Below are 12,348 nucleotides of genomic sequence, written 5' to 3' on the forward strand. Positions count from 1 at the left end.
CCCCTCCAGTGCTCAGCTTGCTTGCTCCTTGGGGAGGCAGAGGCGGGACCTGAAAGGAGGAGAAAGAAGGAAGGAGCTGAGACTCCCAGGAAGTGGGCTGGCAGCAGGAACCCCAGTCTAATCCCTCCCTCCACCCACCCACCTGCAATCGCAATCAAATTCTTATCTAGGGATTGTAGAGAGGCCAGCAGAGCTGGGAGGACTGCAGGGTGCTCCCAGGCAAGGGGGTGTTTGAATCTGCAGTGGCTCCCCTTCAGAACCTGTGCCTCCCTGCATTCTCCTTGACCTTGGAGCATTTTGGTCTCCTGCTGTGATTGAGGTGCAGTCAGGTAGTCTGACGGGGAGTCAGAGTCCTACAGAAGCCTCCTTCCTGGGGGAGGGCCCACACAGACCTAAGCACCTCCTAGGTCCGCAGCATCAGGCCCCCCTGGGACGCTCCCAGAGTCACAAAACACCAGTCCCAAGAAGGTGTCATGTTGGGTGAGACTTCTGGGGACAGACACCTTTGAACCTGCAGGCAAGGACATTCAGTCTGTTCTGCGAAGCCCTCTGCTTTCAGCAGAGCAATTGTCATGGCAACAGCAGGGGTTGGAGGCAAGGGTTGAATTTGAGGGGCTTAATCTGATGACACCTTCCCTGCCCCTCTCAGATGAGTGGCTCCACAGAGATGGCAGCCAAGCCCCCACCGCATCCCCATCTCAGCACTCAGTTTCCATAACAAGGGAAGTCAGCCAAACTTCCCAGAAGGACAAGAGCTAGCCTGGCCTTGTGTTTCTCTGCCTCACCTGGAGGACCCCCCCCACCCCCCCCACCCACCTCGAGGCCACAGTCACCCAGGAGTGTGGGAGGTCGTACTAGAGTCAACCTTGCAGTCTGCAGAATGGGTGGCTTCACCCAACGGTCCACTGCAGAGCTCAGGATGGGACGGTCTGTGCTGGGGTTTTCCTGAAGGAGTCGAGGAGGCATTGGGTCCTGCCAGAGAAAGTGGGCCCTCATGGCCTCCCAGACTCCCAACCGGGGCTGGGGAGCAGGCCCCACCTGGAGATACTGGCCCTGCTCCATAGGTTGGTCCAGGAAAGAGACCAGAATGTGGGACCTGTGGCCATAGATGAGAGCCTGTGGCCATGCGGCAGTCTGTAGCGGAGAGCACTGGGCAGCCAAGGGTCTGGGAGTGCCCTACCTACCTGGACAAGTGTCCTTGCTGCCTCTGCATGGGTGGGCCTGAGCCTCACCGGCACCAGGACCGAGCTTGCTCTCAGAACCTGAGCTTGCTCTCAGGACGAAGAGGAGGAGGCCTGCTGCCACCCGGGGAGCAGGCCTCCCTTGCCAGATGCTCCACCGCTGGCCCAGGAAATCCATACCTGGCAGTGACTCCCAAGGGGCAGGCAGCTCCGTCTTGAGGACAGGGCCACAGGTCTGCGTCAGGGTCTTCACACGGAGAGAAGGATCGCTCCCAGCCGGCTTTGAGCTTGGGCTTCTCCCGGAGTCCTCCAGTAAGGTTCCCTGGGGATCTCCTGGGCCTCCTTCCCCTCCTGCCCCCCTTCCCTGGCCGCAGCCTGTGTCAGAACCGGCAAGAGGACAACACTGATGGCCAGTATGGGAGGCACCTTGGTGGGTTTGAGTGGAACCACACGGGCCGTGCTGACTGGATTGTGCACGGGGCAGGGCTGCTAAGGGAGTAAGCCCAGGCCCTCCTCACCTCCCGGCTGGCACAGGGCTCTTCCCCTGCCCGCACCCCAGGGTGCTCTGTTTCTGGCATCACGGAAAGCCTCCTCTCCCGAGGCTGATGCCTGCATTTAAGGCACTTCCGGGTGAGTCCAGGGCTCACTAGAAGCCAGCACAGTGCTGCTCTGGGTTCCTCACAGAGGCCTGAGGAAGTAGACACGTTAACACCCCCTTTCAGGGCGGGCGGGAGTGGGGGTGCGCTGATCTGTTTGCAGCTAGTGAGGGGCTGAGACCCAGCCTGAACTAGGTCTGTCTGACTCTAAAGTTCATGTGGCTCTTTTTGCCCTTGGCTCCAGGACACACATCCCAACCCTCTGCCCCTCCCTTCCCGTCTCTTTCCTGCCCCTGCCCCCAAGATCTACCACCGTTTCTGCTGCCCTTGAATCTCAGGCCATGTTCTGAGATACTTGTTTCCTCACCTCTAAAGTGGGTGCAATTCCCTGTGTCTGGGTCAAATGGAAACATCTCGTACTCCTGCTACCAAATCAGCCTACCTGCCTCCACCTGACCCCACCTGTGCCCCCTGACCTCTCCCTTTCTGATATATGGTGAAGCACCTGCTCCTGCCTCAGGCTCACCCTGGCCACACAGTTGGAGAGGGCTCCAGCTACTGCCCACCTCGAACGCAAAACTCCTCAGAGTCTATTTGCTATTCTATTTGCCCCCACAACCCTGCACTCTCCCCTGACCTCCCTGCAATCACTTTGGTCCCCAGACCACTCCTGTCAAGGTCATGTGATGTCCAGGGGTTAATTCTCGGAGCTCATCTCACCTGACCTACAGACAGCCTTGGACACAGTCACCCTGTCCTCCTGGGAATGCTTCCCTCGGGTCCACGAATGCCCTCCCCTCCCTCCCCTCCTGCCCCCCTGGCTGCTCCTCTTGGGTGGCACCCTGTATGTCAGCTGTTCCTCAACCCTACCCCCCTGACCCCCCAGAATCAGAGCAACCTGGGAGCCTGGGGTGTGGCCCTTGGACTTCCTCTGGTCTCCCTCTACACTCTGCCTTGGTGAGCTCATCCAAGGCAACTGTAACTCCCCGCTGGGCACCCCATTTCCAGTCAGTCCCGGGTTCTGCCTCCAAAGTTCTCTCTGACTCTGTCCCTTCTGACCCCTACCACCAGGACTGGTGAGCTGTTCTGACCCTGGCCTTTCACCCCTCTGGCAATAAGCTGTGTACTTTGCTGAGACTTGTCCCTCTTGGGATCTGGAAAGCTTGAAAAATGAGATGGCTCACAGGAAGAGGTCCTCAGCTGCTCTCTCCCGCTCCAGCTTGTGCTACCCAGGCTGTCGGGCCAGCTCCTCAGAAATGCTTCCTTGGCCACTCTCCTGCTGATGGGAGTGGGTGAGAGGGCCCCCAGCATCTCTGGTCTAGCAGGGGTGAGCGTGGAGAGGCTGGAGCTCCTCCTGTCTTCTTAGCTCTTCTGCTTGGCACCTGCCCAGACAAGACTGACCCCACCGGACCTCACTCTTCCCTCAGATTCCTTAATCCCTTTCCTGATTCCCCAACACAGGCCCCTGGGCCATTCATTTGCCCCTGGGTGTTCACTCCGCAGACGCCAGCTGAGTGCCTGCAGGGATGAGCCTGTCACAGACTCTGCCCTCTGGGAGCTCCCAGCCTAGAAAGGAAGTGTAGGTGAGGCCCCCTGGATACCGGAGTCCCTCAAATAAAACTCGTCCTGCCCTGAGCTCATCGGCCTCCCTGGGAGCCCCATGTCCTTCCCAGGACACCTCTGCCACAGGGTGGGCAAAGCAGGCAGTGCCTGAGGAGGGTTTCAGAGCTGTGGGGCTGCCCGAGAAGGGGCAGCTGTCCCAGGCTGGGTGGGGGTGAGGACAAGGAGCCTGTGAGGCTTCATCACGGAGGCCATGTGGGCATGGAGCTGGGGAGGAAAGTCAGAGTCAAGGCCAAAATTTGCTTTGGGGGTCAGGCTGAGGAGTTTGCAATGCTCCAGTGGGTAGCGGACAGCCCCTGAGGTTTCTAGTAGGAAAAATCTGAGAAATGATGGAGGAGGGGGAGGCTCGGATAGGGAAGTCAGAGGCTTTGCAACAATTCTGCTGAGAGATAATGGGGACTTGACCCAGAAAAATAGCGAGGGGACGGGGGTGGGGGGTGCAGCAGATTCCTGAGGATATAATAGGTCATCGGGGAGGCTGGGAGAGGGTCCCCAGCAGTGAGGACAGAGGGGCTAACGGGAAACAAGGTGGTTGGATCACTCATGACATGCAATCCAATTTAATAAGCAGATGTGGATGACCCATCACTTTCAGGGTCACCTGCGGTTCTCAGGGTGTACAAACTGACAGGGAGCATGATGTGTGAAGGGCAGAAGGGACAGAAGGAGGCAGAAATAGAAGCTGGAGGACACCCAGGGAGAAACAAAGCAGGAGGAAGGGAGGCGTGCACGTGGACACTTCCCGTGTGCTCCCGGGGTGTGTGTGGAGGCCCCCCCAGCACTGTCCCAGCGGCCCTGGCGGAGCAGAAGAGGTTGCAGGGCATGTATGCAGGAGTGTGACCTTGCTTGGCAGGCCCGTGGACAGGAGGGAGGGAGGGAGGCTGGGGCAGTACAGGGCAGGGGATGGGGCGTGGGGTCTTCTGAGACTGTGTGACCCTCCTTTAGCTCAGAGCACAGCCACCACCCCATGGTGACATCTGGCACAGGTACAGCCCCTGGGCTCCATTATAAGCTTTCTCAGTTGCCTGGTTGGCTGTGGGGGTGTCACTGTACCCTTTGCACAAGCCAGCACTAATGCCCTCTAATTGTAAAGCAGGAGAATTTCAGACACACAATGGAAACGGTGCCCCCCCTTCCCCCCCAGTGCGGGGATCCTCCTCCATCCTGGCTGCTCTGCCCAAATCCTAGAGGCCACCGCGGGCACCTCCACTTCCTCAGCCCTCATTTCAAATATGTCTTAATTTCAAACTCCCCTAAATGTATTTTGAACCCACCCACCCTCTGCCCCTGCCCTCTGCCCCCCCCACTGATGCCCTGCACTCGTGACCTTGTCGCCCACGGTAGCCTCCTACTAGCTCGCGGCACATCCACTCGCCTCGCTGTAGCCACAATAATTTCATTTCAGTGTAAATCTCCTCATGTCCCTCTCCGGCTTGAAAAAAACCCTCAAGTGGTTTCTTACCACTCTTCAAATTAAACCCATGCATGATCACCTGCCCCTACCTGGCCGCCAGGGCTCCTTCTGCATCAGTCTGTTCCTCCGTCCTGCCGCTCCAGCCACGTTGGCATGCTTCCAGCTCCTTGGACACACCACGCTTGCCTCGGGGCCCTGCCCGTGTCGGTCTCCTCTGCCCGGCCCCGGGAACCGGGGTCGCGGGCCCCCTGCTCCACCGTAACTCCCACTCAGCCGGCCTCGCGGAGCCCCCTTACCACTGCCTCCAGGGACCTTCCCAGGGCTCCCAGATGAAATCCACTCTGTTAGTCTGTTGCACAGCGCTCCCTACTCCTTCCTGGCACTTCATCCCCTTTTGCAAATATATATCTATTAGTGTGATTTGTTGTTTGCTAGCGTAATGTCCGCCTGTCCCGCTGGACCGTAAACCCACGAGGACAGACGTCTTGTCTGTTTTGTTGGCTGTTGTATGCCTAGCAAGCACCCCCAGTCAGTGCGGGTGAAACGGAGGAAGGAAGAAACGAGGGAGGGAGGCCCGTGTTTTCCTGCGACAGCTGCCACCACCCCAGATGACCCCCGCTTCCCAGAGAGTTCCAGGAGATGGCATCCTCAAATATGCATCCGATCTATCCCCACGCCAAGAACTCCTGCTAAACGTGAGGCATTTTTATATTGTGACCTTCCTCCACCTGCCGAATCACCTTTGTACGCCTTTCTTCATTTTAGCGTCATGCTTCATGATTTGTCACCTGCTTGGTAACAAGTTGTCCTTTGTAATTTTCTCCCTTTAATATTTACATTTTCTTTGCTCGTGTCAAAAGAGAAATATTTCTTATTCACATTTTACTCATTAATTTATGGACCATTCTTTTTAACAGCGCAGTAATAATATTTTCTGGTCTGTTGTAAGTTCTTATTGTCCTCATGGTTTCATTAACCATAAAATGAAACTAAATAGAGTTACAGTTGTTTAATTTAACATCTGAGTCTTATTCTTGTTCAGGAAATAATTTAGATAAAAATAACTATTGTATACCCTGAATAGTGTATGAATTGAGGTACCGCAGTTTATAGAATTTCATTCTATTAATAATCTTAGAGTTTCCTGATTTATTTCTTTCTGATGCTAATAGAAATCCAATCTCTTACACCCACTCCACCCATCTGAACTCCCTATATCCGGGAAGCCAGACTCTGAGGGCAGGGCCTCAAAACTCCGAAAGCCATCACACCTCACCGAGGCTCCCCAGGATCAGACCTTAAGGTGAAAGAACTTTACCCAAAGGTCAGATGTCCATGTGTGCAGAGTGAGAAGTCTCCTCCCTATTTCTAAGTGGAAACCAGATATGGGAGCATCACCCTCTGAATTTAGGGGAGCAAAAAGCAACATAAAAATGGCACATGTGGGAGCATGTGGCACCCTGAGAGTGGTGCAGGCTATTGGACCAGGCTATTTGTGCTACTGGACCTGCCTGAAGAGGCCCCTGGAGATGGACTGGGGCTCAGAACTGTGGGCAATGGCATGTCCAAGTGCCTGGGAGCTGGTTCTCAGCAAACAAGCAGAAGAGCTGGTCTGGAGGGAGTCTGAGGGCAGAGAATCAGAAACAGAGGCTCAGGCCAGTTTTCCAGCCCTTAAGGGAGGAGGCCTGTATCTCCAGGAGGCAGGGCCCATCCCTTTGCTCTGGCTCCAGGCCCTGTCACCACATTGTGACCTCATTCCGGGCTGCCAGGAAGTCTTCTGGTGACCAGCAAAGCCTCCTGGGCTGTGGTTCTCGACTTGGCAGTGGGCAGTTGCCAAACAGGAGTGTGACAGGCCCTGAAAAGGTGCCTTTGACTACCTTCCACCCACAGTCACAGAATAAACATGCCTTCAGGTCTTCTCTACTGTTCGTTAGTTGGGTCCCTTGGCTGCTGTGCTGCCCTGGGAGGTGAGATGGGAAGTTGTGCTTCTCACTCTGCAAAGGTCATATTGGGACCCAGCTGGAAGTACAGGCTCATGTGAAGAAGCCCTGAGGAAAAGCTAGCCGCCAGGTGGCTGGGTGGCTCAGTGGCTGAGCGTCTGCCTTTGGCTCAGTGTGTGATCCTGGGGTCCTGGGATCAAGTCCCACAGCAGGCTCCCCATAGGGAGCCTGCTTCTCCCGCTGCCTATGTCTCTGTCTCTCTCTGTCTCTCGTGAATAAATCTTTATTTATTCACGAGAGAGAGAGAGAGAGAGAGAGACAGAGACAGAGAGAGACAGAGAGAGACAGAGACGCAGGCAGAGGGAGAAACAGGCTCCCTGCAGGGAATTTGACGTGGGACTTGATCCCAGGTCTCCAGGATCATACCCCAGGCTGAAGGCGGCGCCAAACCGCGGAGCCACCTGGGCTGCCCTAAATAAAATCTTTAAAAAAAAAGAAAAGAAAAGAAAAGCCAGCGGCTGCCCTCACTTGGCTCCCTCCATTCCCTTCTCTTCCTCCTCCCCATCCCAACCCCACTCCTCTTCTGGTGGAAGATCTCTGCTCTGGGCTTTGTCTTCCCAACTTCTGCCCTTAGCACTCTCTCTCTCTCTCTCTCTCTCTCTGTCTCTCTCTCTCTCTGTCTCTCTCTGCCAGCTCCTCATCAGGCCCATGTCCCACGGGAATCTGATCCTCTTCTTCCCAGGGAAGTAAATAGAGTTGAGTGGGGAAAGGCAGTGGTGAGAAAAGTAATGAGGAAGGTGTTTATCACCCAGTCCCCATCCAAAGTCTCCAGAGTGAGGGTACCAGAGTGGCACTGGGAGGGACACTTGGGGCAAGCAGGGCCAACCCACCATTTGCTGGCAGCCACAGCCTGACTATGGTTGAGGGAAAGCAGAACAGACCCTCAGGGATGCCTCATGAATCACCATGACCGCTGAACTGCTTTCGGGCATTGGGTAACAGGTGGCACAGGACTGTTGTTACAGGCAGAACGGAAACACGTGAGGTGAGGTCCACATTCACTCCAGATTTCTACCAAGGTGCTTTTTGGGTGATGGAGACCAGAGTTCAGAGCTGCCAAGCTGGCTAGAATTCAAAGTCAGAGTAGCTGTTATAGGCTTAGTTGGGTCCCCCACAAATTCACATGTTGAAGCTTTAATCCCCAGGACCTCAGAATGTGACTGTGTTTGGACAGAAGGCTTTTAAAGAGGTGATGAAATTAAAATGAGGCTGTCAGGGTGAACCCTGACCCAGTCTGACCGTGCTCTTTCTAAGAAGAGGGAATTTGGATCCACAGAGACTTTGATCTGGTACTGCCAGCCTCCAGAACTTGGAGCGATAACTTTCTGTTGTTCAAGCCACTCAGCCTGTGGTGCTTTTTTTTTTTTTTTTAAAGATTTATTTATTTATTTATGATAGACATAGAGAGAGAGAGAGAGAGAGAGAGAGAGGCAGAGACACCGGAGGAAGGAGAAGCAGGCTCCATGCCAGGAGCCTGATGTGGGACTCGATCCTGGGACTCCAGGATCGCGCCCTGGGCCAAAGGCAGGTGCTAAACCTGCTGAGCCACCCAGGGATCCCATGAGCCACCCAGGGATCCCAGACTGTGGTGCTTTGTTATGGAAACCCTACTGAGGAATACGGTGGCACTGGAAGGAGGGGGTGGCATCTACAAGAGCTACTCATGGTGCTTGGCCAAGGACTGGGCTGCTAGGCCAAGGATTGGGCTACTAGGCCCAGGGCAAGACTCCATGAAGCCCAGCACAGGGGCTGCGGTTCTGAGCCACTACGGGTCATGCAGGGCTTCTAGACAGTGTTCCAGTGCAGCAAAAAGTAGCAAGACCTCAGCAAGTACTTCAGCATGCAGGAGTGATCCCAGAAAAGGATCACGTCAGGGCTAACAACCATGCCACACTCTAAGACAAAAGAAAAAAAAAACACACACAGCAAAGAAAAATAGCCTGCCAGGATCAAGATGATCCACCTGTAATTTAATGCCTATTAGAACAAAGCTCAATACTCTTTAAAGGAAGAAACACAAACTAGGCCTCCTACATAATGTCCAGCAAACAATAAAAAACCATTTTAGATGGGAGAAGAAATAGGGAGGGAGTGGGTCAGCCCGGCAGCCCTGCTCTGGGGAAGGCAGGAGCAGGGAGCAGAACCTCCCAGAGGCCAGCCACTTCAGGGAAGGGGGCCAGGAAGCCCACAGACATGGGAGGGAGGGTGAGGAGGGCAGAGGGGAAGGCAAAGAAGCTCAGGTATTCCACTGTATTTGTTAGGGGCAGATTAAGGGAAAGGATTCAGAAGGATGGTAGCAGCTGAGGGGCATAGCAGGCGAGGACACTTCTGTTTATAGGTTGTGGGGAAGCAGGTGATGGGAGAAATGATTAAAGACAGGAAAAGGAAGACTGATTTTTAATAGTCAAGCAAGTACAGGACCTAGGACTCCGGTGGGTGTCTTTGGAAACACTAACACATTCCGAGGAGTCTGATGAGTGGTGTTTCAATGCGAAGTGGGGGTATGGTCACGATCCACACCTAACATAGCCCATGCTCACGCAAGGGCCAGCAGTGTTCCAGACACTTCATTTGTCCCTGCAGCTGCCTGTAAGATAAGGTCTATTATTTTCCCCATTGTTACAGAAGAAGAAACTGAGGCACAAGTAGCTAAAGCACATTTCCCATGGTTCCCCAGCTAGCAAGGGGCATAGTCAGGATTTGAACCCAGGCAGTGAGTCTGGCCCCAATGTCTCTCTCTTAACCATTCAACTCTGGTCTCCAGGAAGAAGTCTAGCTTGGCCACTCACTAGCTCTGTCCTTGGGACATTGGGTTTGCTGCAAAGAATGCAGTTCTGCTTCTGGAAAATGGAGAAGTAGTCCCTGCTCTGCCCGCTACAAGGTACCGCTGGGAGAGCAGGGTGGGGAAGCCCCTTTGTGAAGGCTTAAGGAATCCGGGGTTCTCAATGATCAGGAGTTTTCTCAGGAGCTCAGGAGCAAGGGTACCTGCTGAGGGCTCCAGCTTCTACTTGGGGACTGCAGATGGGGTCCAATGTGGGGAGCCCTTGGATTTGAGCCAAAAGGGCTTTAAGGCATCATCTGATTATGCTCAGATGTGCTAGGAGAGGCAGATAAGAAAAAGGAAAGTACGATTGAATCTCAAAAATAAATGACTTTTGCTGTGAATTACTCTTGTCTATGTGCTATGCAGGGCACTTCCCTAAACCACCTCATTTACTCCATCTTCAAAAGGTAGCTATCATGTAGATATAATTATTCCCATTTCACATATGAGGAAAGACTCACAGTCAAGAATCTTGCTCAAGGCCACACAGATGGTGAGTGGTAGGGGTAGGATTAAAATCCAGATGTTTAATACTGAAGCCCACATCCCTTTCAGGCTCCCTCCCAGCCACTTAGGTTAAGACTGGTGTGGTGGATACAGGATTGGAGGAGGGGGCTCAGAGGGCAGGCATTCTAGAGGTCTAGAGGGAGCTTCTCAGACATGACCAACTGGCGAGAGGCAGACTATGGAGGGAGAAAGGAAAGGAAATCCTCTTCTCCACTTGGAATGAGACCATCAAGTGAGGGTTCTAAAACTTTGGGGTCACAGAGCCCTTTGGCAAGCTGATAAAAATTAGAGTCTCACTTTAGAAAGGATGTCTAAACTTCTCATGATATTCAGGGGTTCATGGCTCTCCCAGTCAACTGATCCATGTGAGGTCTTGAGCCCAGGACTGGATTTACAACCGAAGAACTTATTCCCCCAGCTGCTGGGAGTGCTGCCACCCTGACAGTCCCCATCCTTCTTCCAGAACTGTCCTTGACTGAAGAGGGTCGCCTTGCCTAGTGGTCTCTCCTTTCCAAGGCAAATGACATCAGCTACTGACTCAAGACAGCTCTGAAGGGCCCTTCCCTCCCTGGGTGTTGATCTGAGAGCACTCTCTAATAAACTTCCCAGGGTCAACTTCTTGCAGAACCCAGAGATCTCCACCAGTGACACACAGACTCTCTCCTGGAGTCATAGCAGCAAGTGGCAAGGGAAATATAGATTACAGATTAAGTATTGTATCCCCTGTTTGCACATAAGAAATCTAGAACTTACCCTCAAAAAGTTGGAAATAGAGCTACCCTATGACCCAGCAATTGCATTACTGGGTATTTACCCTAAATATACAAATGTAGTGATCCAAAGGGGCACCTGTACCCCAATGTTTATAGCAGCAATGTCCACAATAGCCAAACTATGGAAAGAGCCAAAATGTCCATCAATAGATGAGTGAATAAAGATGTGGTATAGATATACAATGGAATACCACTCAGACATCACAAAAATTGAAATCTTGCCATTTGCAACGATGTGGATGGAACTAGGAGGTATTATGCTAAGCTAAATAAGTAAATCCGAGAAAGAATTGTCATGTGATCTCACTCATGTTGGATTTATGGGACAAAACATAGGATCATAGGAGAAGAGAGGAAAAAATAAAACAAGATGAAATCAGAGAGGGATCCAAACCATAAGAGACTCTTCTTAATCATAGGAAACAAACTAAGGGTTGCTGGAGGGGAGGGAGGTAGGGAGATGGGGTAACTGGGTGATGGGCATTAAGGAAGGCATGGGATATAATGAGCACTGGGTGTTATATAAGACTGATGAATCACTGACCTCTACCTCAGAAACTAATACATTATATGTTAATCAGTTGAATTTAAATTTAAAAATTCTCAAAAACATAAAAATAAAAAAGAAATCTGGAACTTAGGCAGCCACTTGCTCAAGGGTACAGAGCTAGCAATGGTACAGTTAGCATTTGAATCCAGCCCATCAGAACCAAATCCCATTCCCACTGCACCCCTCTTTCATTCATGAGAGGGGACAGTTCCCAGAGAACATACCAGGAAGGAGAGACAGGGCTTCGGCCATAGTGCAACGGAGGCAGAGCCCCTTGGTCCTACCTGGAAGGGGGTTCCATCCCTGTGCATGGGCACATTCAGGTTTGGACACTTTCCCATGCCACCTGGAGGCTGCCTTCAGCAGGGAGGGCAGATAGAGGCCTCGGGGCTCAGCTCTGAGGCTTCTTGAAAAATGGAGAAGGTGGTGCCTTCAGGTCATATCCTCTCTGGAAGGCAGCCTGCGAAGCCTGCTGTCCCTCAGGGAGCCCACAGACCTGGCTATATCCCTACCCTGGCACCATCAGCTGGCATGGCTGGGAGGGGACTTGCAGGTCGCTCCTCACTCTGGCCTCATTGTCCTCAGGCTCAGCCACAGGGCACAGGGTGAGTCAGGTTCTCCCTCCCCACTGCAACCTTCAAAAGCCCCATCCCTCTTCTGCAAGGTCTGTCTTCCAGCCCTCTATCCACTTCCTCTGTGCGGCCACCTCCCAAATCCCTGCATACTCCCCACACCCGCTAAGACCTCTGTCCCAGCTCCCTGTCTCCCTGTCCACTCCAAGCCCTGCTTCATTTTGGCCTGACCTCAAGCTCCACATGGCGGGCTCATTCAACAGGCCAGCCTCCTGGGCCTTGGACCTCCTCATCTGCAGGCCTCCCTGCCC

Source organism: Canis lupus, chromosome 14 (genome assembly GCF_011100685.1).
Source record: "Canis lupus familiaris isolate Mischka breed German Shepherd chromosome 14, alternate assembly UU_Cfam_GSD_1.0, whole genome shotgun sequence".
NCBI lineage: Eukaryota > Metazoa > Chordata > Mammalia > Carnivora > Canidae > Canis > Canis lupus.